This window comes from Podarcis cretensis (assembly GCF_951804945.1).
Source record: "Podarcis cretensis genome assembly, chromosome: 10".
NCBI lineage: Eukaryota > Metazoa > Chordata > Lepidosauria > Squamata > Lacertidae > Podarcis > Podarcis cretensis.
This window is the reverse complement of record NC_137179.1, coordinates 62,793,303-62,820,454: the sequence shown is the minus strand read 5'-3', so window position 1 is coordinate 62,820,454 and position 27,152 is coordinate 62,793,303. Positions and strand designations below refer to the sequence as shown.

General features: G+C 44.7%; 1 long non-coding RNA gene across 1 annotated transcript; it reads left to right on the top strand.

Annotated features, from left to right (window-relative positions):
- Positions 1-468: 468 nt before the first annotated feature.
- Positions 469-26,116, top strand: LOC307226028. Its single transcript, XR_013843268.1, has 3 exons — positions 469-540; positions 14,460-14,648; positions 25,379-26,116. It is a non-coding gene; the product is annotated as an uncharacterized lncRNA (long non-coding RNA).
- The last annotated feature ends 1,036 nt before the right edge of the window (positions 26,117-27,152 follow it).

Sequence of the window (27,152 nt, the reverse complement as noted above, 5' to 3'; positions counted from 1 at the left end):
CGGCGCCGCCTCTTCTTAACTCTCGATATTTCGCTGCGCACCCGCACATTACGGTAATATCCCTCCGCGGGGGATCTGGCTGGTGGTAGGGACGCGAGGTGTCCTCCCCCGCCCCCACCCTCTAACCCCAGATCTCCACCGCTAGGAGTAGATCCAAGAGGTGGGGTGGGGGGTTGCGGCTGGCTTCTCTCTCTCTCTTTTTTTCTCGGCGAGCTGGGTCCGCTGCGGCTTTCGGGGCGGCCGCCGCCCCCGGTGCTCCCCGGAACTATTTGCTGATAGTAAGAGAGACGCGGAAAGTTACACCGTCTGAAAAATTCTCATCACCGGAGGCGGGGCGAGAAAAAGGGAAGGTTCTCATCTCATCTGCATGCGCTGGAGCGCGGCGCCCAATGAGAAGGGCGGCTTTTCTCGCCGCAGCCAGTGGAGGGGAGCCGGATTTGCATATGCATGAGCGGGAAGAGGGCGGCTTAAGAGCGCAAGGGCGGGAATTCCTCGGCGCGCCTTTTCTCGGGCGGCGATGGGGAAGGTCATTCTCCGCGGGTTAGAGACGCTGCGTCTGCAGCGGGGCGGGGTGGGTGGGGGCAGGCGGGCATTGGGGGGGGGGCGACAGCCAGCCGCCATCATCACCAGGCTGGGATAACGCGCAGTGGGCTGGGTCCTTTGCATTATTATTATTATTATTATTATTAGTGCTGCTTTGTGCATTGCAATTTGCAACCCCAACTTCCACCCCTCCCTCCCCCCCCCCAAAAAAGCAACCCGCGCCATTTAGCAGCTCCCTTCCACGGATCGCGAGCCTTGCTGCCGCAGCACTTGACTCCTGCCAGGCTACAGTCGCACCTTAGAGAGAGATGCATTGCACTCGGAGCGCGCATCTCCCCGCCTAGGAAACTTGCAGCCAGGCGCATCGTGGTGCGATGCCCAAAGCGCCAGGAATGTTATTGCCCGCGCACATGGCGCGCGCTGTTTTTGCAATCCGTAAGCAATGTTGTGATTTAAGGCTCGAGACGTGGGGGGGGGGGGGGGAGAGAGAAGTCTGCATCGTGGGGCGGCCGTGCTTTTTCTCCAGGGCGGTGTATCTCTCAGTTTGCCCCATTCTATTCAGAGGAAACCCCCCCCCCCCCAATGTGCGAAGGTTTGCAATATGTGCCAAGATGGAGCTGCCTGTCTGATGTCGCACACACCAGCTCCCCAGGAAAAGAAAAAAAAGATGCAACCTTGTTTGAGAGCTTAAAAAAAGAGAGGCTCTTGTGCATTGATAGCTGCACTGCTCTCATTGCCAGCACCGTATTAAATTCTGCAGATTATATCTGCGCTTGCATTTTTAGACGGGGGGGGGGGGGAGCGCCTGGCACGTTCCCTCCCCCAGCAGATTTGGGACCGAAATATACCAACTGTTTAAAAAGCACGGTTATTTTGCCTGGCAGCGCCCGCCGCTGAAACTGTACCCGGAGCCACCCACCCACAAAGAGTCTCAGAGATAGCCAGCAACATGCACGCGCCGCAGCGTCTCACGTTTGAATTCTTGCTTGTCCTTAATAGGCGTCTCATTGACGTCTGGGGCAGAGCCCGTGCACTTTCCTTCCTCTTCCGCAGGGGGCGCCAAGGCCACGAGGAAAGGCTCGTCCGCCTCCCGACGGGCCAAAGGAAAGCCACATGGCTGCGTATTATGTATCTTGAGCTGCCAAGGCTCACGCGTTTGGAAAAGCAGTTTACACATTCCGGTTTAATTTCTAAAGCACTGGGGACAGAAGTCGGGGGGAAACCCTCCAGTTTTTATGCAGAATGCTTTTGCAGCCTGCTTCTGCAAGACATTTGGAGAGCTGGACTGGCAGAACCCAGTAGTTCCCTTGCAAAGAAGAGGAGGGAGTCTTAAGGGATGGTCATTTTGTTATATTAAGTACAGTGGTACCTCGGGTTACAGACGCTTCAGGTTACAGACGCTTCAGGTTACAGACTCCACTAACCCAGAAATAGTGCTTTAGGTTAAGAACTTTGCTTCAGGATGAGAACAGAAATCGCATGGCAGCAATGGGAGGCCCCATTAGCTGAAGTGGTGCTTCAGGTTAAGAACAGTTTCAGGTTATGAACGGACCTCCGGAACGAATTAAGTACTTAACCCGAGGTACCACTGTAATTCGTTCCAGAGGTCTGACTCAGGCCTTTCTCCCTCCTCTGGTGCCCTCTCACATCTCTGCCTCCCAAAGGTTTGTCAAGAATGTCTAGGCAACACAATGACCATATACATACATAATAGACAATCTTTATAGAATTCCTTCAAACCATAAAAAGTTCAGAATGAAATCTTTAGTCTCAAAGTCTCTGAAAACCTTTAAATAAAGCAAGGTACCAAACTTTGCACAGTGAAAGACAAGCTGTGAAGTTTTGTGCATTCAACAAATATGATGTCCAACACTGAACAGTGATTCCGGATATTGACTACTGTTTCGTAGAATTCTTCATCAGCATGGTGGGTGGATATAGAATGCTTCGTAAAGGTAAAGGTAAAGGGATCTCTGACCATTAGGTCCAGTCGTGGCCGACTCTGGGGTTGCGGTGCTCATCTCGCTTTATTGGCCGAGGGAGCCAGCGTACAGCTTCCGGGTCATGTGGCCAGCAGGACCAAGCCACTTCTGGCGAACCAGAGCAGCGCACGGAAACACTGTTTACCTTCCTGCCGGAGCAGTACCTATTTATCTACTTGTACTTTGATGTGTTTTCGAACTGCTAGGTTGGCAGGATCAGGGACCGAGCAACGGGAGCTCACCCCGTCGCGGGGATTCGAACCGCCGACCTTCTGATTGGCCAGTCTTAGGCTCTGTGGTTTAACCCACAATGCCACCCGCATCCCTTAGAATGCTTCATAAACCCATCTTATTTCGAATGAATGTATATAAATGAAAATATCAAATGCTGTGGCACAGTGTTCATGTAATAATGTAGTCACTGCTTTGGCGACAAGCTCCCCAGGCGAATGGTGCCTCTGGGGCTGGCCAGGCCCCTGTGGGGCAGTGTGAAGAGGCATCTCTCTTTGGGGTGGGGAGGAGGCAACTCAGAGACCAGGGGCAGCAGTTGCTGCTGCCCAGAGGACAGGGGTGAAGAGAGGAGGCTGAGGGAACCCTCCACAAGGGAGGAGTGAGGAGCTGCTGGCCCTGCAGGCAAGGGGTGACATGACTGGGCTCCTGAGCCCCACAACGGTGCCGCAGAAAGCATGCAGTTGGTCAAGGGAGCCATGGACCCCCAAAGCTTGAAAACCTCTGCACTATTGGTTTCATCTGCTGAATCTGCTGGAGCCTATCTTCACAAGCATGGGAAGTCCCTAAGAAGAAGAAGAAGAGTTTGGATTTGATATCCCGCTTTACCACTACCTGAAGGAGTCTCAAAGCAGTTACCATTCTCCTTTCCCTTCCTCCCCCACAATAAACACTCTGTGAGCTGAGTGGGGCTGAGAGACTTCAGAGAAGTGTGACTGGCCTAAGGTCACCCAGCAGCTGCATGCGGAGGAGCGGAGACGCGAACCCGGTTCATCAGATTACAAGTCTACTGCTCTTAACCACTATACCACACTGGCTCCAGGGTTTGAGACCCATCAGCTACCCTCACCTGGTTTAGTTGGCCAGTCAAAGCTCTTCCCCAGATCCCGCCACGGTTGCATGCTGACAGCTTCTGACCCTAGAAGGAGCATGATGTGTCTCCCACCAGAGGATCTACCCCTCACGTAAGACTCCATACAGGTACCTACCAAGCACAGGTATCTAACAGGAAAATAGAGTAGGAAGCCTAGCTAACGTATATGCGGCTTGGGAACTTTTCATGCTCCTCATTCTGAAGTAAAAAGGTAAAGGACCCCTGGATGGTTAAGTCCAGTCAAACGCGACTATGGGGTTGCCGCGCTCATCTCGCTTTCAGGCCAAAGGAGCTGGCGTTTGTCTGCAGGCAGCTTTCCGGGTCATGTGGCCAGCATGACTAAACCGCTTCTGGCTCAACGGAACACTGTGACAGAAACCAGAGCGCACAGAAACGCCGCTTACCTTCCCGCTGCAGCGGTACCTATTTATCTACTTGCACTGGTGTGCTTTCGAACTGCTAGGTTGGCAGGAGCTGGGACAGAACAATGGGAGCTCATCCCATTGTGGGGATTTGAGCTGCTGACCTTCTGATTGGCAAGCCCAAGAGGCTCAGTGTTTTAGACCACAGCGCCACCTGTGTCCCTTTTCATTCTCTATGTCCCTAAACAAGAGACAACTGGTGGCATTAGTATATTTTTGTATGCCATATGGCTCCATATGGGTTAAGGTTATTTTTCCCAATGATTTCCCAAACTTGCTGATAGCATTAGCTAGCAGCATTTTATATAATGCTGATAGTATTGTATCAAATTTAAACCAGCCGAATCATATAGCAGATGGGGCGTCCTCGGCTGCAGCCATGGCAGATCAGCCACCCCAAAGGCCCGGGGTGAAAAGGCATGACTTCAGCTGATGCAAAACCCATGCGCTGATTGTGCCATCTGTCATAAGCAAGCTTGCATGAAGCCATGTGCTCAGTTAGCTCCAGGCAAGCAAACAGAAAAGTTATTGTAAACTGAGTGAAAGAAACAAAAAAAATTCCCTCCCCCATACCTTCCAGGTTTCTAGATGTGCCTTTCTATTGTTGTTCGTGGGCAGTGGGTTAGTAAAAGTGCTTTTATGGGCTAGTGTGTTTTTAAAAGGTGTTATTTGCAGTGCTGGATATCACAACAACAGGGACATTCTGTAGGGCATCCAATCCCCTTTTTATAATGTGTTGGGGTGTGTGTGTGCTTATTGGGTTGCTTTTGTTTTGATTGCGTATTTCGTGTTTGCATGTTGTGATTTTATCCTGCGAACTTCCTGAGACCTGCGGGTATAGGGTGGTATAATAATAATAATAATAATAATAATAATAATAATAATGGCAAAGTTAAAGAAATAGAAATATGGATTGGTTGAGAGCCAAATGGGTATGAAGCTAATCTCATCATTAGAAAACTTGACTGTATTTTTAATATTAATAATTAATAGTCACATAAGAGGGGAATTATACTGCAGCATGCAGAGGGAAATACGGGATTAAATGTCTCCTCTGTGTTCTCTGAAGAATATCATCACCTTTGTAGCTTGTTGGATCAGATGAGTGGCCCGTCTAGGCCAGCATCGTTTTCTCACAATGGCCAACCAGGTGCAGGATGTGATCACGAAAGCACTCTCCCCACCTGCGGTTTGCAGCAACTGGTTTCTAGAAGCAAACTGCCTCTGGACAGCAGATATTGTGCATAGCCATCAGGGTTTGTTGCAGCTGGTAGAATTTTCCTCCCATGAATCTGTCTCCTCCTCCAGGTCATCCCTGCCTCTCAAAACATTGCTGTTGGCATTTCCTTTCTAAAAGTGCAGGTAAAGGTAAAGGGACCCCTGACCATTAGGTCCAGTCTTGACCGACTCTGGGGTTGCGGTGCTCATCTCGCTTTATTGGCTGAGGGAGCCGGCAAACAGCTTCCGGGTCATGTGGCCAGCATGACTAAGCAACTTCTGGTGAACCAGAGCAGTGCACGGAAACGCCGTTTACCTTCCTGCCGGAGCGGTACCTATTTATCAACTTGCACTTTGACGTGCTTTCGAACTGCTAGGTTGGCAGGTGCAGGGACCGAACAGTGGGAGCTCACCCCGTCGCAGGGATTCGAAACACCGACCTTCTGATCGGCAAGTCCTAGGCTCTGTGGTTTAACCCACAGCGCCACCCACATCCCTTAAAAGTGCAGGCAATGTTTCAAACGATACGTTTAAGGTGGCATCCGATTTGCCCAGGATCCCGAGGAGAGAAAGACAAGACTCTGTGCCGTCTTGAGAAAGAACGAGTGGAGCTAGGGCACATTCACGCACACACAGGTTTTAACGTAGAAATCTGAGCCAAGTGGAGAAAAGAGCGACGAAATCATCTCGGACTGTGACCTGGGGTTGCTGCAACCGAAAGACAATGTACTTGTTCCTTGCTAGTAGCCGAGCACAAATGATTAACCGGCGAAACTGGGAACGGACTTTGCCAGTGGTGCAGAGGCAAATGTCATAGTCAACCCTCATGACTTAACACTAATTTCGCTCTTGATAACGAACCGTATCAGAATTGGGCACACAGTACACCTTGATAATGTGGTCTTTGATAACAGGCACCATCAAATTTCCTAAAGAATATAACTAAGGGTTTGGGAGCCCTATAGTAGGAATCTGTTTTCTTTAGTGGATGCCCAGCCCTCCGATCGAATTAGCACACGCTGAAAAAACACATAGACAAAGACTGTACTCAGTGCTATTTTTCTAGAGAAAGGTGCCGGAACTCACCATGAACACCTCCCTTGTACTCTTACAATGACGCCCACCTGAGAGGTGCGGGAACAGTTCCGGCGAGTTCTGGCTGAAAAAAATGCCATACCAAATTGCATCATTGTGCAGTTGGAAAAACCAATGTTCATCCTACTTGAAACAGACCTGTTAAGTTCAACGGATCTGTGTCTATTTAGATCTGTGACTCTACCATGAGCAATACTTGCAATGGATAGTGTGGCTCTCTTGGCCTGAAAGCGAAATGAGCGCAGCAACCCCATAATTGCCTTTGACTGGACTTAACCGTCCAGGGGTCCTTTACCTTACTTTCACATTGAATAGTGAAAGTATATAACACCCATTTTCTGCATCGACAGAACGCTCAGTGCACAGCACAACACTAGGGTTGCCTTATTTTAAAAAGTGAGAATTCGGATGCAAAAGTTGTGGGCCTTTTTTCTCAAAATCTCCAAAATAAATTTTGACATTTTGGAGGTATTTTTAATGGAAATTCGCCCCCCACCCCCAAGCCCCAGTGGGCTCCCATACACCCGGTTTCCCCTGGACTCTTTTACTGGTTTTCGGAAATTCTGCCCTGACGCTATTTCCGACGGATGAATCCCGGGCAGCCCTGCACAACACTGCTCTCTTCACAAAGAGATAAAGTGATGTTTATTAGGACTATTCTTCTGTAAATGGAAGGTTGATATTGATGGAAGGTGAGTAGAGACAAAATCTTCAGGAAAGGATTTTTAAAAGTTTGAGACCTTCTGTTCTATGTGCAACCCCGGAGGCCTGATCTTGTTTTACAAACCTTATTGTAGATTGCTTTTAAAGGAAAGTGTGAAACAGTCATGTTCTGCTTGATGATCTGATTGCAGGTCACCTGAGTGTGTTCCAACCTTATGCCACCTTTCCTTTAGATGGCATGGCCGGTTGTTGCTTAATGTTTTATCCATAGATAACTAAGGTATGCTGCCTTTGCCCACAAGCAGCGCATGACATCTACTTACATAACTTTCCATGGTGGTTTTATTTACTGCTCGTGACATGGCTTGCAGCTTCATTTTATAATATCTGTGCTTGTTTCACAACCATGGTTGAAACTGCCTTCTTTATACTGCATTCCTCGTGGCATTGATATCTAGAGAAGAAGCTGGGCACATGGCTGGATAAGCATTCGGGAAGCTGTAGCATGTGCCACGGCCTTTATTTTTCTAAATAAGCTTTATGTAAAACTTGCCCCAAACTAGTCAGTTCCTCAGACCACATGCTAGGGCTGCAACCCCATACGCACTTAGTTGAGATTAAGGCTGCAGTTCGATACCCACTTCCCTGGGTGTAAACAGCTATCACAGTGATTCAGAGGCACAGAACTTGCAACTGGATGCCTGACTCCATCTGCAATCCTCTTACCTGGGAGTAAGCCCCATTGAATTCAATGGGGTTTCCTTCTGAATAGGACTGCAGCTTGGGGAGGAGTAAAACAAAGAAAAGAATGCAACTCTTTTCAAATGATGTAGTTAAGCATCAGGAAATGGGACAAAATAACGCCCCCCCCCCGAAGATGGTTTGTTTATTTGTTTGTTTGTTTGTTACCTGCTCTTTGCCCTAAGGTCCCAGGTTACAACATTATAAACACAAAACACAACATTATAAAACAGTTTAGAACAAGTTAACCATTCTAAAAATGAGATTTATTTGTTTTCTTTTAAAAATGTTGATTTCCCAAAGTATATACAGTGGTACCTCGGGTTACATATGCCTCAGTTTACATACGCTTCAGGTTACAGACGCCGCTAACCCAGAAATAGTACCTCGGGTTTAGAACTTTGCTTCAGGATGAGAACAGAAATCATGCTCTGGCGGCGCGGCAGCAGTGGGAGGCCCCATTAGCTAAAATGGTGCTTCAGGTTAAGAACAGTTTCAGCTTAAGAATGGACCTCCAGAACAAATTAAGTACTTAACCAGAGGTACCATTACACACACACACACACACACACACAAACACACAATAGCCATGAAATATAGGCATTTGTAAGCAATCAATCAGAAGACGACAGACACGAGAAAACAAGATTTTTGTGGCAGAGGGAGGAAGGAGTGTTGCAGAAGGTACCTGGGAGAGGAATGGAAGACATACTTGCAGATGACTTAAGGATACAAGGCAAACAAACAAAGGAAGGCATTAGAAATACAGTGGTGCCCCGCAAGACGAATGCCTTGCAAGACGGAAAACCCGCTAGACGAAAGGGTTTTCCGTTTTGGAGGTGCTTCACAAAACGAATTTCCTATGGGCTTGCTTCACAAGACGAAAATGTCTTGCGAGTTCCCGCGGGGTTTTTTCCCTCCCCCCTTTTTTCTAAGCCGCTAAGCCGCTTATCCGCTAAGCCACTAAGCCGATAAGCCCCTAAAAGCCGCTAAAAGCCGCTAAGCCGCTAATAGCGCTAATCCGCTAAGCCGTCAATGGGCTTGCTTCGCAAGACGAAAAAACCGCTAGAGAAAGAGAATCGCGGAACGGATTCTTTTTGTCTTGCGAGGCACCACTGTACATAACGGCATGGAATATAAATAGAATGGTAGCATCAAGCGGAGTTTGGGGCCAGGGTTAAGCGGTAGATGAAATGTCAGGGGAACAATGCCTAACTCTGAAGGATAAACAGATCACTTGGGGTGAGTGGAATGACAGCTCTTAGGCAAATGGTGTGGTTTCTGCGCTGCAAAATCCAGTTGGTTTTACACCAGTTTGGCTGCCGTGGTTTCTCTTAAAGATTGGACATTGGCCAGGCGGCTGAGAAGAAGAAGAAGAAGAAGAAGAAGAAGAAGAAGAAGAAGAAGAAGAAGAAGAAGAGAGTTTGGATTTGATATCCCGCTTTATCACTACCCGAAGGAGTCTCAAAGCGGCTAACATTCTCCTTTCCCTTCCTCCCCCACAACAAACACTCTGTGAGGTGAGTGGGGCTGAGAGACTTCAGAGAAGTGTGAGCAGCCCAAGGTCACCCAGCAGCTGCATGTGGAGGAGCAGAGACGTGAACCCGGTTCACCAGATTACGAATCTACCGCTCTTAACCACTACACCACACTGGCTCATCAACTAGAGAGTCTTTGTCCCCGTTCACATTTCCCTGGGCAGAAGGAATGGCTGTCCAACCAAATACGCAGTGAGGATTTAGCTGCGGCTGCAGCACTTTGGGGCAGGAGAAGATTGGCCAAGGGAGCCAGCATCTCACTGTCTGTGGCCTCAATGGGCTGTTCCAGAGATCTTCCCTGACAGAGAGACCCGAGAGACGCCACTCATGGAAGAGACATATCCTGTGACACTGGGTGTTAACCAAAAGGTTGGTGGATTGAGCCCACGCAGCAACAGGATTCCCGCACTGCAGGGCGTTGGACCAAATGACCCTCAGGCTGCTTTCCATCTCTACGATTCTATCTAGCATCTGAATCGGGGCATCAAAACCTAGCAGCTCTTGGACAGTAAGCTAGCCATGAGCAGGCTTGTTGCCAAAGAGATGACACCCAAGGGAGTTGCCCTTCAGGAATCCTGTGGTTAAGGGCACTACCCAATTTAATTTTGATTTTTTACTAGCAGGAGGACGGATGTTAGGGTGCACATGTTTCTTAACACCGGCTGAAAAACAAGTGCAGTCAAATTGTATGATAGGAGGAAATCGCCAGATGCCTTCAGAGTGAGAGCATGGACCTGGCGGAAGACTGGAATGGCCTTCCCTGGATGCGAGACAGGATGTTTTCTTGTATGGCAGCAACTGGGTCATGCATTTTTGAGAAAACCACTGGTTCTCATGTTTGTCAGATACCTTCTGGGATAATTAGCTGCAGATTTTATCAGGATGTGTTAGTGTTCTGTCACTGAGTATATAGTTTTTACAGTGGGGTGTATTGTTTTACTGTTTAGATCAGAGTTGAGGCTCCTCAGGCTTGGGAGCCCAAGGTGAATTTTCTGTTGCGCCACCAGGACTCTCCCCAGACCTTTCACCCCCAAGCAATATGCTTCTCAGAAGAAGGTAAAGGACCCTTGGACTGTTAAGTCCAGTCAAAGGCAACTATGTGGTGTGGCGCTCATCTCACTAGAGACTGAGGGAGCCAGTGTTTGTCCACAGACAGCTTTCTGGGTCATGTGACCAGCATGACTAAACCGCTTCTGGTGCATTGGAACACCATGCTGGCCACATGACCCGGAAGCTGTCTGCGGACAAACGCCGGCTCCCTTGGCTTATAGAGCAAGATGAGCGCCGCAACCCCAGAGTTGTTCTTGACTGGACCTAACCGTCAGGGGTACCTTTACCTTTATCTAGAGTGCAATTGGTGAAAGATGCACAACAAAGCCAACCAAACATGAGTGAGAGCCCATAATCATGTCTATGCCATGGCAGTGAGGTCAGTTTTCTGACTCCATCACATCCTCAAGTAGCCATCTGGGGGTGCTCCTGGCTCCATCGGACATTAGAGACCCAGGTGGTTAGAGGTGCCTTTTATTACCTTCCTCTGGTAAGATACCTATGGCTCTTTTGGGACCTTAGGATAACCTAACTACTCTTTGGGGGACTGAGGGCCTCTTACAGATACCATCTCATTAGAAGATCTGTCCATGCAATGTAGGAACAGGGTCTTTGGTGTGGTAGCACCTGATCCCTCCTGGATCTCCCCCCGTTACAAATCAGACAGGTGCCATCTACATTATCTTTTTGGCGTTGAAGACCTTGCTCTTTCAGCAAGATTCTTATCCCAGTCTGTATCTGATTGGACCTGAAATACATTCTAATGGCTGCTCTTTTCATTGTGACATTGCTCTGGGGCTTTTTATGGGACACGATTCATAAACGAAATAGATAAATAACAGCCATTATTCCCACCAGGTTTGGAAGACCTCACGTGCATCTGGAAAAACAGGGATATCGGCTGCATTCCAGAAATCCCTTTTTAGGGCGTGGGTAGATTTTGTTGACATGCCTGGTGGTTTCAAAATGCTCCACCGCGATAGCTCATTCATGCTCTCCACTTAATGAATTAAAATCTCTGTGTGTGGCAGAGAGTCCAAAAAATGTGTGCATATAGGCGAAACTTGAATGTCGTCCCTTGGATCAGATAAGAGTGACAGGAGGGCGTTTTCTGCTAGGCATCCCTTTGCTGTGGCTTTTCGCTTAACTATTGTTCAAATAAAAATGTGTGGCCCCACCCTTTTCCTTACCTTACTCAGCAAGGGCATAAGATTCTCCCAAATCGTTTCTTACAAGGGCGGACATGTAAGTTCGGTATCAGGTTTTTGTCTCCCTAATGCTTTTATAAACAGCACTTTGTGGAGAAGCATTAAGGAGTACCTATGCCTGAGGTTGCCAAAATGTTACTCACAGGGCTGAATTTTCCCTTGGGATCTTTACCGCCACCCCTTCCCTCTTTGGAGACCAGATTTTTGACATTTCTTTATTCCAGCAAATACTCAGTCCCTTTAAGACTTCAGCAGCCCGCAGCACTGAAATAATACCAAAAAAGAAGATTCAACAATACACGCCTGAATCTGTGAAATACGAGTACAGTGGTACCTTGGTTTAAGAACAGCTTAGTTTATGAACAACTTGGATTAGGAACGCTGCAAACCTGGAAGTGGGTGTTTTGGTTTGTGAACTTTGCCTTGGAAGCAGAACATGTTCTGCTTCCTGTTGAAATTAAGTTCCCCGCTGCTTTGGGAAAGCACACCTTGGTTTAAGAATGCTTTGGTTTAAGAACGGACTTCCGGAACAGATTAAGTTTGTAAACCAAGGTACCACTGTATGCTAAAATAAGAAAAACTCACCCAGAAATGCCGGTGTCTTCCTAAATAGGATTTACCTCTGTGTAAAAATGCGTGATTGCACTGCTTGGTGATGGTCTCTCAAGATGCTCAACTCTGGCAGCTCATTCGTGCTTTTTGTTTTGTTATGTAGAATTTAATTGAGACTAGTTCAATACAGCAAGGTGCTTTTCTCTGAAAAGTTTGATAAGCTCCTGGAAGAAGAAGAAAAAAAGATCCCTTAAAGTAGAATAGAAGGGAGGCCCATAGAGAAGGTATTGCTAAAAGAAAGGCAGCCTGGAGGGTACAGACTTTCAGATGTTCCAGACTGGGGATAGACAGAGTTTTAAAGGTCAAAATCGGAACTGTGAAGCTGGGTTTAGAAACAGACACCATTTGAAATAGTGTAAATGGGAGCGATATCTCTGTGGCTTATATCATTGCAGCCAAATCTTCAGCGTCCAGAAAAGGACTCAGATGTCATACCAGGTATAGCAGGAGGAAACTGCTTCAAGCCAGATATAATCATTCTCCTTCATGGCCTGCATCAAAGAAGCAATATTTGGGAAGGCTTTCTCCACTGCTACCGTGGACCGGAGAGGGCTAGAGCAAAAGACCAGACTTTATTTGATAATCTCACATAACATGGTAAATAGACTTTCACTGATGATGGAATGGTCTCCCTCAGGAGATTGTGGACTCTCCTTCCTTGGAGGTTAATAATAATAATAATAATAATAATAATAATAATAATAATAGTAGTAGTAGTACTCTTTTTCTTGAAAAAGAGGTGGCTGGTCTCACCTTGAGCACCTCCTTCGTTCTCGGAGAACGGCAATGGCACCCACCTGAGATATTATGGAAATAGGTTCCAGCAAGTTCCCGCTGGAAAAAAAGCCCTAGTAACAAAACAACAACTTATTATTTATATGCTGCCCATGTGACTGGCTTCCCCCAGCTGCTCTGGGCGGCTTCCAACAAATCAAAACACAGTACGACATCAAACACTAAAAACTTCCTGATACAGGGCTGCCTTCAGATATCTTCTAAACGCCAGATAGTTATTTACAGTCATACCTCATGTTACGTCCGCTTCAGGTTGTTAACGTTCTTTCAGGTTACGTCCCGCGGCGACACGGAAGTACTGGAAAGGGTTACTTCCAGGTTTTGCCGCTCGTGCATGCGCACAAACGCAAAATGACGTCATGCGCAGAAGCGCCGGATCGCAACCTGTGCGTGCGCAAATGTGCCCCTGCAGGTTGTGCTCTTTTCATGTTGCGAATGGGCCTCCTGAATGGATCCCGTTTGCAGCCAGAGGTACCACTGTAATTCCTTGACATCTGACAGGTGGGGGTTCTACAGGGCAGGTGTGACTACTGAGAAGGCAGAGGTTGGATGGCCATCTGTGATGGATGCTTTAGCAGAGATTTCTGCATTGCAGGGGGTTGGAATAAATGGCTCTTGGGGTCCCTTCCAAGTCTGCAGTTCTGTGAGTCTATGATCTAAAGCAGAGGTCAGCAACCTTTTTCAGCCATGGGCTGGTCCATCATCCCTCAGACCTTGTGAGGGGCCGGACTACAGTGGTGCCTCGCAAGACGAAATTAATCCGTTCCACGAGTCTCTTCGTCTAGCAGGTTTTTCGTCTTGCGAAGCAAGCCCATTGACGGCTTAGCGGATTAGCGCTATTAGCGGCTTTTAGCAGCTTTTATCGGCTTATCGGCTTAGCGGATAAGCAGATAAGCGGCTTAGCGGCTTAGAAAAAGGGGGGGGGGAGGAAAAAAACCCCGCAGGAACTCGCAAGACATTTTCGTCTTGCGAAGCAAGCCCATAGGAAATTCGTTTTGCGAAGCACCTCCAAAACGGAAAACCCTTTCGTCTAGCGGGTTTTCCGTCTTGCGAGGCATTCGTCTTGCGGGGCACCACTGTATATTTTTTTGGGGGGAAATGAACGAATTCCTATGCCCCACAAATAACCCAGAGATGCATTTTAAATTAAAGCACACATTCTTCTCATGTAAAAACACACTGATTCCTGGACCATCCGTGGGCCGGATTGAGGAGGCGATTGGGCCACATCCAGCCCCCGGGCCTTATGTTGTCTACCCCTGATCAAAAGCATGTATATGCTGTAAATCTCTCTTACTGTATGTGCATAATAAAACATTTTGAAAAATGCACAGACAACATTTTTGTGATTGGCTGAAGAGAGCTTTTAATCCAAAGTGGAATAATTGCCAGAGAGAGAAAAATAATCAGAGATCCTGTAATTTTTAAAGAGTGTAGTGACACTGAGCAAAAAAATAGAATTTGTTTATTTTTTTATTTCTTCTAAATAGACACCAATGGCTTTAGTGGGAATCAGGGACTGTTTGTGCAGCTCGGCTGCTTCATTCACCTTTTTATGCAGAGGATTACAAGATCCTCCAAGGACTTTTCAACTGACTGCTCTTTCTGGTGAAGCCCGACGCCCTATGATCCCTGGAGGTGGCACAACTCCCGAACAACAAACATGAAAAGGAAAGCAGGTACACTGGATTTTTGGCAATGGGTTTATCAGCAAGGTCAGGGAGGAGCCCTCTTCTTGATGACTCACAATAAATAATTAGGGCTGGGCAAGCCTTGTGTACTTTGAGGTTTCTTTTGTGAAACTTATAAAACGTTTATTTTCGCTTTCGCAGGCTTTGCAAAACTCAGAAGGGTTTGCTCCTCCTCTCTCCCCCCCCATAATTATATTTTCAAGCTGTTTGGGTTTTCTATGTTTCATTTTTAAGGTAGAGAGAAATCTCTGCTCACATCAAAATAATATCCCATTCCTAAGTGCACCAGCATTGAAATCAAAGGGAATTACAGTGGTACCTCACGTTACAGACACTTCAGGTTACGCGTTTTCGGAACAGGTTACCGGAACGGGTTACTTCTGGGTTTCGGCGCTTGCGCATGCTCAGAAACACTAAATCGTACTTTGTGCATGTGCAGAAGCACTGAATCGTGACCCACACATGCACAGATGCGGCACTGTGGGTTGTGAATGCTGTGGGTTGCGAACGTGCCTCCCGCACGGATCAAGTTCACAGCCCGAAGTTCCACTGTACCATACTTTTCTGTGTATAAGACATGGGTTTGTTTTTTTTACTTTACTTTAAAATAAGGTTAAAAATCTGGGGGCGTCTTATACACGGATAGTGCATATGCCCATTTTCTAAATTGGGGGTCCCCTAAAGTATGGGGCGTCTTATACATGGGGGCATCTTAAACACGGAAAAATAAGGTACTTCCCAATTTACACTTAAGCAGTAGTGTGGATTTTTTGTTTCAGCTCTAAAAGTCCAACATTCTGATCCAATGTTGCAATGATTCCTTCAGACCTTCCAGGTGACCCTACTTTTAAGGGAAAAGTCCCAGATTTACAGAACCCATCCCAGTTTCTGATTTAATCCCAGAATGCCCCCCTTTTCCTTAGGACGTCCCTATTTCCAACGGAGAAATGTTGGAGGATATGGAGTTGTCCGACCCCCCTGAGCCAAGGAGATAAGTAAGTATACAAACTTAGAAGACATCTGAAGGCAGCCCTGTATAGGGAAGTTTTAAAATGTTTAATGTTTTTATATAAGCTGGAAGCCACCCAGAGTGGCTGGGGCAACCCAATCAGATGGGTGGGATATAAATAATAAAATCATTATTATTACGATTATTATTGTTGTTGTTGTGGTTGAATAGGATGTCCCTATTTTCATCGGATAAATGTTGGAGGATATATTTCCTTAAGTGTATCTGGGTTGACAGCATAGTCAGGAAGCAGTAGGGAAACACAGGATTTATTTATTTTTTAAATTTATGTTTTTCAGATTTATACATTTCACTAATTTTACAATCATTTTAACATTTCCAAACCTGACTTCCTTCCCCCTCTTTCTGCGGTTCCTTGAATTTATTTTTAATATCTTCTGCATATCCAAGTTAACTTAATTTGCTCATTTATTCATCTACTTTATATATATACTCTTATAAAACTGCAGGTTATTACAACAATCCTGCCAATGTTCTCACATCAAAATAAAAAAATTCCTTCCAGTAGCACCTGTTCTCACATGTTTACAATATATCTGTAAATATTCAATAAATCATTTCCATTCTTTTATATAAAAAAAATTATTGTCTTGATTTCTTATTCTTCCGGGAAGTTTCTTCATTTCTGCATATTCCATAATTTTTTGTATCCATTCTTCCTTTGCTGGGACTTCTGCTTCTTTCCATTTTTGGGAAAGTAACATTCTTGCCACTGTAGTCCCATAGCATAGGTGAAGCTTTTTCCATAATTGTATTTCCATATTAGAAAAGGCTTAACCCATTGAGCGTCTGTCTGCCATGCAGCTGATAAAGGCACAAGAAGTGTGCGGTCGCCCAATGCCAACCCTAAAGCCCAGTCTAGGCTGCAATTCTCCGCCCTCATATTTGGGAAGAAGCACCATTAAAACGAAAGAAACTTCTGAGCAATTTGTTCAGATTGTAAGTTTCTAGTGCTTGTTGTTAGCTCCTGTATAGCAGGAGACATGGTTAAACCCTTTTGCAAACTCTTCATATTTTGCATTTCCCTTTGGGGTGGGTGAGAGAAATTCTTGAACAAATGCTTAGGCCGGATCTAGACCATGGGTAGGCAAACTAAGGCCCAGGGGCCGGGGCCGGCCCAATCACCTTCTCAGTCCAGCCCGCAGACGGTCTGGGAATCAGCGTGTTTTTACATGAGTAGAATGTGTCCTTTTATTTAAAATGCATCTCTGAGTTATTTGTGGGGCATAGGAATTTGTTCTTTCTTCTTTCTTTCTAAAATATAGTCCTGCCCCCCACAAAATCTGAGGGACAGTGGACCAGCCCCCTGCTGAAAAGTTTGCTGACCCCTGAGCTAGACACATCAAAAAAGCGATTCCGTTAAATGCGTTGTAAACTTCATACAGGGAAATCCCATTGGCGAAAAGACAGGACTCCACAGCGCCATCTGGTTTCGTGGTGTTATGACGCAAAGCGCTTTCTTTTTACGAATGTAGCTGGGTCCTTTTTGGGTACAGCGGTACCTCGGTTCTTGAACGTAACCCATTCTAGAAGACCGTTCGGGTTCCGAAACGTTCGAAATCTGAGGCGCAAAGGGCGGCCTGCGAATTTAATAGAGAAAATTGAGAAAAATAACATATACACTCAGCAGAAGCCATTTGACTTCTGAGGCGTGCTTGAAAATGGAAGCATTTACTTCCGGGTTTACAACGTTCGAGTTCTGAAATGTTCGTTAATGGAGATGTTTGAAAACCGAGGTACCACTCTAGTAGTAATCTTTGCAGAAATAAACATTTAGAGAGTAGCTCATCTCAGACAAACCTGCCACAGGAAAGATGTATCTGGTCGCTAGGAACAAAGGAAGGTCAAACTACAGAGATTCCAAGAACCAGAAGAAGGGGGGGGAATGCACCAAAAAGCAGGGGGATACAGCAGCTTTTGGGAGCCCTGGTGTCACAAAAACTCACCACTTTTTAAACATTTATTCAAAAGTTACAATACAATACATTTTCAATCAGTATATCCCCTCCACAGACACCTCTGCAATGATGAACTCACTCCTCAATCCCAACTATGAGTTCACCTATTGGCTAGAAACACAGAAAGGTTATCCTAGAATCATAGAATCAAAGACGTTGGAAGGGACCCTAAGGAGCCTCTAGTCAAGCCTTTTTCAACCTGTGGGTCCCCAGATGTTGTTGGACTACAACTCCCATCACCCCTAGCTAGCAAGAGCAGGCCAGGCACTCCTGTCTTCCACTGCCTCCCGCAGTTTGGTCAAACTCATGCTGGTAGCTTTGAGAACACTATCCAACCATCTCGTCCTCTGTCGTCCCCTTCTCCTTGTGCCCTCCATCTTTCCCAACATCAGGGTCTTTTCCAGGGAGTCTTCTCTTCTCATGAGGTGGCCAAAGTATTGGAGCCTCAGCTTCAGGATCTGTCCATCCAGTGAGCACTCAGGGCTCCTTCAGAATGGAGAGGTTTGATCTTCTTGCAGTCCATGGGACTCTCAAGAGTCTCCTCCAGCACCAAAATTTAGTTTAGCTGCCCCCCATTTTTTGGGGGGGAGGGGGTGAACTCAAAGTTGTTGAGCTTTCTTTGGAAGGGGGGAAGCCCAAGTTGTTGACCTTTATTGGGGGAATAAATTCACTCACCTGTAACAATGATGCAGCGGAAATAACTGCTTTTGTTTCCTGACTTGTCGGGAATATTTGACGCTACAGAACAACAGAGCAACGGAGGAGGGGGGGTAAGGGACTTTTGCTCCATTGCTTTTCACTCCCGCTGATCGAGAGGGACTGGTATACAGTAGGTATACATTTGGCGCCCCCCCGGAATTCGGCGCCCTGGTGCCCAGCATCCCTTGCACCCCTGGGTAAAGATGGCCCTGCAAAACGGATCAAACCTACAACCGTGATGTTATCCGTACCATGCTCTAACCAACTGAGCTAGGCTGGCTCATCTCACAGAAGTCACAAATGTAGAGAGCTACTTTATTTCTCAAGTATTCACACCCATATGGTGGTGCCTATGCTACCTTATTATTTTCAGGATTTGCATTCACTTCCCTCTGCCACTCTGGAACAGAGGCTCAGAATTATGCCATATTCTGAAAGTACCCACCGCTGTGGTTTAACCAGATTGAAGAGGCGGTTTATCATATACAGTGGTACCTCGGGTTAAGTACTTAATTCGTTCCGGAGGTCCGTTCTTAACCTGAAACTGTTTTTAACCTGAAGCACCACTTTAGATAACGGGGCCTCCTGCTGCTGCTGCACCACTAGAGCACGATTTCTGTTCTCATCCTGAAGCAAAGTACTTAACCCGAAGTACTATTTCTGGGTTAGCGGAGTCTGTAACCTGAAGTCTATGTAACCTGAAGTGTATGTAACCCGAGGTACCACTGTAATGCCCTTCGTATTGTACACTGAGAGACAAAAACTTTGGGGCAAATTTTAGGTGGAGACAGAGAGAGGTTTGCAATTTATCCATTGGGCAGACAGGATGAATAAACAATGGTGAAGACTGCACATTTTCTATCCGCAGTAACTTATGAGAGGACAAAATTCTTAAGAGAGAATGCTGTGTCTCGTCAGGGAGATTCAGAATTTTAAGTGTGTTTTGTGCTTCTGTTTATTTAGGTTTGGATGATTTTGTTCAGATTTGCATAGATCCCTTTTATCTCCTTCCATTTCATTTTTAATATTCGTTAAAAGAGGGACTTTCTAAAAAAGAGAACATGTTGCGATGTGCCAGGGAAATTCAGCACTTTAAAGTTTGTTGATGTTGCATTTTCTTCCAATCTAAGTTTACCTCCTTTGATGTTGCTTTCATACTGTTAAACTCTAGCAATGCTCTGATGACCATCCACAAAAAAAATTAATCTGAATCTCTGTTTATCGTGAAATAAATCTACCCAGATATTTTCATAATCTCCAAGTGTCCTGATTTTACAGAGACAGTCCCGGAATTACGAAACCCATTCTGGCTTCTGATTTGATCCTGGAACACCCCAATTTCCCTCGCCAGCACAGCCGAGGCTGAGCTCAGGGAGAAGGATGAGCCAGCGCTTGTCCCAAGTGATGGTGGATGCGAGGGAGCATCCCGGTACCTCTCTGTGGCCTCTCCTCCCTTGGGCAGCCTGCAGAAGATGAAGATGCCGAGACCCACTGTGACTTGCCAAGTCCGGGGGGGCAGGCAGAGGGCAGGGCTGCCCTGAGTGGGAAGAAAGGGGGAGTGGAGCAGAGCACAAGGAGTCTTGATATCCTCCATAATATTAATTATTGTACTCTCCTTCTGTCTGCTTTTCAATTGCCAAGCCAATAATTTTCTGCATTTATTTGCCGTTTCAAAAGTCTTTTGTTTCACCAATTTAATTTTCCATTCAGTTTCTTGATTTACTATTTGTGAATACTGTAATTGTTATGCCTTAATCTCCTTTTGAATCTGTCGATTTTTTTTAGGTTACATCTCAATTTTTTCTCTTTCTCCTTCAATTGAGACAATTTTTCCCCCTTTTGCTCATTCTGTGCTTTCCTCCTAATTGAATTCTGTTGAATCAGGAAACCTCGCATTACCGCTTTACTTGCATCCCAACCGACCCTTGCTTCAATTCCAGGATTCAGGTTCAACTTTATTTATGATCAAATCATTTCTCAGTAAAGCATCATTCATCCACCATCTAAAAGAACCCTGTAGAGACATTTTTAACTCTGTCAACACAGCATTATGATCGGAACAAGTCCTTGGTCAAATCACAGATTTAGTCACTCTTGGGGTCAAGTCTTTAGTTAGCCATATATAATCCAGGCGGCTACAGGATTAATTTGCATCTTAAAAAAATGTGAAATTTTTCTCCATTGGATTCCTCAATCTCCAAATGTTTACCAGGTGAAAATTGTCCACCATCTCAAAAAATGTCTTTGGTAGCCTCTGATTATTATTTTTTTAATGCTTTTGCATATCCATGTCTAATCTTTCCCGTTTCTAAAAAAAACAAAAACAAAAAACATTGGTGTTTGTGTTTTCTTTTTGCAAATTTGCCACTGAATAAAATAAATTCAGGATTAAAGATTTTCCCTCTGCATTTCTTCTGTAACTATATTGTTCTAAACCCTTTGCCAATCCATAGTTCAAAATTTTACTACAAGTTTTCTGCCAAACCCACCAATGAATGTAATTGTTTACAATAATTTTTCAAATAAGCTATCAACTTTCCCCATTCTTAATTAAAACCTGCCTCTTCCTGGTTTCAAATTCTTCCTGCAAGTTTTGCCTTTTCAGCATAGTTCATCAATTTTATCTGCCACTCTTCCTTGGTCAAAATTGTGCCTTCTTTCCATCTCTGGGCTAGCAGAATCCAGACAGCTGTGGTCGCGTACATAAATACCGTAATTTTTGCACCATAACACTCACTTTTTTCCTCCTAGAAAGTAAGGGGAAATGTCTGTGCGTGTTATGGAGCGAATGCCTACGGATGGCGGGGGGATCTGCTGCAGTAGTGAGCAGAGGATCCATGTTTCCCCTTCCTTCCCTCCTCCATGGCTCGCTTTGAAACAGCAAAGCGGGAGAAGAGCCACTGAGTGGGGAGGAGAGAGGGACAGAGAGCCTGCTTGCTTTAAAGGAGCAAAGCGGGAGAGGAGAGGAGTTGCTTACATGAGTGTAAGCGGCTCCTGTCCGGTTGGCTCCTTTAAAGCAAGCAGGCTCTCTGTCCCTCTCTCCTCCCCACTCAGCTGGTTAAATAGCAGCAAAGTTTTTCAGCAAGCTGGGGAGGAGGGAGAAAAGCAGAGCCAGATGCAGTACATGGAGCTCATGAACCAACAAATAGAATGGAAGATAAAGCAAATGAGACAAAGAACCTTCGAATCAGCGGACAAGTGTGGGAAACTTCTGTCATGGCAATTGAAGAAAAGGCAGAAAATGAACACGGTAACCAGTTTAGAAATGGATGGGAAAATTATCCACAAACCTAATGAGATAAACAATTGCTTTCAAAGCTTTTTTAAGAAATTGTATGCACAAGGGCCAATTAATGAACAAGAAATAGAAGAATTCATCAGAAAATACGGTTTACCAAAAATTCCAGAACAAAGTAAAAGGACTCTAAATGAGGAAATAACAGAACAAGAAATAGAGGGTGCCATTCAAAATATGAAATTGGGAAAATCACCAGGACCAGATGGCCTGACGGCTAAATACTACAAGATGCTGAAAGAATGTTTAATACAACCATTGAAGGAAGTTTGCAATGAAATCCTGAAGGGGAAAAAGGCACCTGAATCGTGGAAAGAGGCTTTTATCTCACTTATACCGAAGACAGAAGCTGAGAAGAACCAGGTTAGAAACTACCGCCCTATATCTTTGCTTAATGTGGATTACAAAATTTTTGCAGACATTTTGGCAAAAAGATTGAAAAGAGTGTTGATAGAGGAGATTCATAAGGACCAAACAGGCTTTCTCCCAGGGAGATATATGTCAGACAATGTGAGGAACATTATAGACATTTTAGAATTGCTAGATGTTGACATTAACAGGAAAGCAGTCCTGATTTTTGTAGACGCGGAGAAAGCCTTTGACAATATCTGCTGGACTTTTATGAAAAAAAATCTCCAAGGGATGGGGGTAGGTCAAGGTTTTGAAAACGGTATAGGTGCAATATATTCTCAACAAAAGGCCAAGCTAATTGTAAACAATGTGGTTACAGAAGAAATACCCATAGAAAAAGGTACACGGCAGGGATGCCCAATATCCCCTTTGCTTTTTATATCAGTCCTGGAGGTTTTGTTAAACATGATTAGAAAGGACCAGTTGGTTAAAGGAGTTCAGGTCGGAGTTAGACATTACAAGTTAAGAGCATTTGCAGATGACCTAGTATTGACTTTGCAACAGCCAGACACTAGTACTAAAAGAGTATTAGAATTAATTGAAATATTTGGTCGAGTAGCAGGTTTTAAATTGAACAAACAAAAAACGAAAGTGTTGGGAAAAAACTTAACAATGGAAGAAAGAGAGAGTTTTCAGAATGAAACAGGCCTGGAAATAACAAAAAGGGTAAAATACCTGGGGTTAAACTTAACATCCAAGAATGTGAATTTATTTAAGGATAATTATGAAAAAACTTGGGCAGAGGTTAAGAAAGATCTGGAAATATGGTCAAGGTTGAAACTTTCCTTGTTAGGCCGAATTGCTACTATTAAGATGAATGTATTGCCTAGAATGCTGTTTTTATTTCAGACGTTACAGATTTTGGACAGGATGGATTGTTTCAAGAAGTGGCAGAAAGACATATCAAAATTTGTCTGGCAGGGCAAAAAGCCCAGAATTAAATTTAAGATTTTAACTGATGCAAAGGATAGAGGGGGGTTTGCCCTGCCGGACTTAAGACTTTACTATGAATCGGCAGCTTTCTGCTGGTTGAAACACTGGCTACTTCTTGAGAACACTGACATTTTGGACCTGGAAGGGTACGACAATAGTTTTGGTTGGCATGCATATTTATGGTATGACAAGGTAAAGGTGTACAAAAGTTTTAAAAACCATATTGTGAGGAAAGCATTGTATAACGTTTGGATTAGATATAAAGATCTGCTGGAAAGTAAAACCCCTAGGTGGGTGTCACCAATGGAAGCTAGGGAAGTAAAAAAGCTTAATATGGACTCTAAATGGCCAAAATATCATGAAATTTTAGAATATGATGGTGAAAGGGTGAAACTTCAGAGTTATGAGAAACTAAAGCCTAAGGTTCGAGATTGGTTGCATTACCATCAGATAAACGAGACATTTAAACAGGACAGAAAAATAGGATTTCAGAAAGAGAAGTCAAAATTAGAAACAGAACTGTTGGAACCCAATACTAAGAATTTATCAAAAATGTATAACTTGCTGTTGAAATGGAATACACAGGATGAAACGGTGAAATCAGCTATGATTAAATGGGCACAAGATATCGGTCATGATATTATGTTTGCTGAATGGGAACAGTTATGGACCACCGGTATCAAATTTACTGCATGTAATGCTTTAAAAGAAAACATTATGAAAATGATCTATCGGTGGTACATGACCCCAGTCAAGCTTGCAAAAATTTATCATTTGCCTAACAATAAGTGTTGGAAATGTAATGAGACCGAAGGCACTTTTTACCACCTTTGGTGGACCTGCCCAAAGATTAAAGCTTTCTGGGAAATGATCTATAATGAAATTAAGAAGGTCCTTAGGTGGACTTTTCCTAAGAAACCAGAGGCTTTTCTCTTGGGCATGGTTGGCCAATTGGTGTTAAAGAAGGATAGGATTTTCTTTATGTATGCCACCACAGCAGCAAGAATTCTACTGGCAAAGTATTGGAAGACGCAAGAACTACCTACTCTGGAAGAATGGCAAACAAAGGTGATTGACTTTATGGGACTGGCCGAGATGACGGGCAGAATCCGTGACCAGGGGAAAGAGACAGTGGAAGAGGACTGGAAGAAATTTAAATTATATCTCAAGAACAATTGTAAAATTGACGAATGTTAAGATGTCAGGGGGTAAGAGGTAAAGAAATTGCAGCAGTAATCAAAAAAAAAACTAAAGGAACTTTTATGAAAGGGAATTAAGATAATGGACCTAAGGGTTGCTAAAGAATCACTAAACAAGAATGCAGGGATGGGGAGGTATGGGGAAGTCAAAAGAAAGAAGGGTAAGAAACGATCAGTTGGAAATTATGTTGTTTTGTGGTACTTTTGTTATCTGTTTGAAAAACGAATAAAAATTATTATAAAAAAAAAGAAAAAAAAAGAAAAGCAGAGCCTGCTTGCTTTAAAAGAGCAAAGCGGGAGAGGAGAGGAGCCTTCTCCTCTTATACCCCTCTTCTGCATTATTAACAGCATCCTTCTCCACCCACCCCACACGTGTTCCTTGTCCGTTGAGTACTTTTCCTTCCCTCCCCACTTAAAACGTGGTTGCAAAGCACGGATCCACATGGGTCCTCAGGATTTTTGCACTAGGTCACCCCAAATTCACCATCAGATCACATAGCATGTCCATGGCTACAGCTTGCACCAAAAAAATCACATACCCACTGTTGCCTGGGGCCGCAGTGGTGCAAAAACGTGGTTACAAAGCATGGATCCACATGGATCCTCAGGATTTTTGCATTGGGCTACCCCAAACTCACCGTCAGATCACATGTCTGTGGCCACAGCATGAACCACAAAAATCATACATCCACTGTTTTGTTTAGAATATTTTTTTTCTTGTTTTCCTCCTCTAAAAACTATGTGTGTGTTATGGTCGGGTGCGTGTTATAGAGCGAAAAATACGGTAGTTCAAATCTTGAGTCCTCTGACACAACACAGGAAGTAGCAAGGCATGTAGGTTGTGATTTCTACATTACATTTTCGATGGATAAGAAAGTCATTCATTGGCAGCAGCATGGTATTAATCCTGCAAAAGAAACCTGCTAAGTCATGTTCACTATAAAAGTAGTTAGGCGTCAGGTACATAACTTCTTCAAAATGAGTTAATTCATTTTGTTATCTGTTATTAAACTTTCATCTATTTAGAACGCAATATTTAGCTCAAGATAGGGACTGTAATTTGCACGGTGTTAACCCGGAGCGTAATGGATTTGCCCCAAATAAATCTCATTTAATGAACTGTGATCTGAACAGCTGTATCTTATAAACAAGCATTTTGCTTTGTTAATTTGTTTATTTATTTTCTTTCTTAGATCCCTGCCACATCTGAGTAACAGCGTTTGCGATGCTGTGAAATAGAAGCCGGCGACTATCAAGAAAGCAAATGGCAAGTATGAGGGTTTAACATTCAGACATAAGAATATCATTTCTTCTTGAATGTTACTGATAAAACATTGTTATTATGCCCCCGCAGAACAGAGTAAAAATCAATTATGGAAAAATGACAGGACAGAAAAGTTAACAGGTTTCACAAATCAGAAATCATCTCATGCCTGTTTCATGCCTTTGCCACACTGCAGTTTGCCAATCAATGCCATTGATCCAGTATACTGGAAATATTACTTCCTGTCGTATATCCCATTGCAATCTCATAGATCAACAAGAGCGCCTCCTTCACAATATCATGTCTCAAATCCAGCGATCTCTTCACGGTAGAGAAGCTCCGATGTGTACAGTTTCTGAATTTATGCTCCAAAGACACACATGTCTTGCTACCACCTTGATAAATAGGGAAATTCATTCAGCAGGAACACTTCATATTTAAACTTGTGGCTGCTAGGATTTTAGATCAGGGTGTAGCCATGCAGCACGTTTAGGGCAGCGCATGTTACGAAGAAGCATTTTGCTTTGCTGCCCCATAAAAGTGGAATTATTCCTCGCTGGAGTCCATGCCAGAAGCACATTCTTCCCTTTGATGCAGAGGTGCCCAGTTCTACCCAACAATGAGGGGACTTGTTGCATGATTATGATGTCACATGTGCGACACATGCGTGTGATGATGTCACGTGAATTGGGGAGAGGCTGTGAGGATAGGCAGGTTCGGCGGAGCCCTTTGCCACTGCAGCCCAGCCCCTCAAAACTGAGAGGGGCAGCTCAGCCTCATCCACCCATACCTCAGGGGCTCTGAAGTGTCCTCAGCCCCATAGAGTTAGTGCTTGTGCCACAAAGGATTCTGGGTATTGCCATTTGCTTCTCACAGAGTTACTGTTCCCAGCAACCCTTAACAAATTCTTTGGGGTGGGGAATGCACTTTGGGTGTGCTTTAAAGGTGTACTACTGACCTTACTGTATGCTTGTGAAACGTGGACAACTTATAAACGCCATCTCCAACTCCTCGAAAGATTTCATCTACAGCGTCTCCAAAAATTTTTTACACATCACTTGGAAAGACAGGCGAACTGATGCCAGTGTACTGGAAGAAGCAAAGATCACCAGTGTCAAAGCAATGATTCTTCAACATCAACTTTGTTGGACTGCCTGATTATCATCTTCCAAAGCAACTATTCTATTCTGAACTTGAAAATGGAAAGCATAATGGTGGTGGTCAACAAAAGAGGTTTAAACACTCTCTCAAGGCAAATCTTTAAAAATGAAACACAGGCCTGTGAGCGCTCCAGTTGGAGAACTGCCTTTACCAAAGGTGTCATGGGCTTTGAAGACACTTGAACTCAGGACAAAAGGGAGAAATGTGCTAAGAGGAAGGCACGCTTGGCAAATCCGCACCGTGATCAACTCCCGCCCGGAAACCTATGTCCCCACTGTGGAAGGATGTGTGGATCCAGAATTGACCTCCACAGTCACTTAGGGACTCACTGTTAAGATTGTATTCATGGAAGACATTCTTACTTAGCTTTGAGTGACAGAAGGAGGAGGAGGAGGAGGAGGAGGGAGCAGATGAGACCAAGCATGGAGCTTGGAAGAAGAAGAAGAAGAAGAAGAAGAAGAAGAAGAAGAAGAAGAAGAAGAAGAAGAGGTGTACACAGACTCTGACTTGTCAAGAAGAAGAAGAAGAAGAAGAAGAAGAAG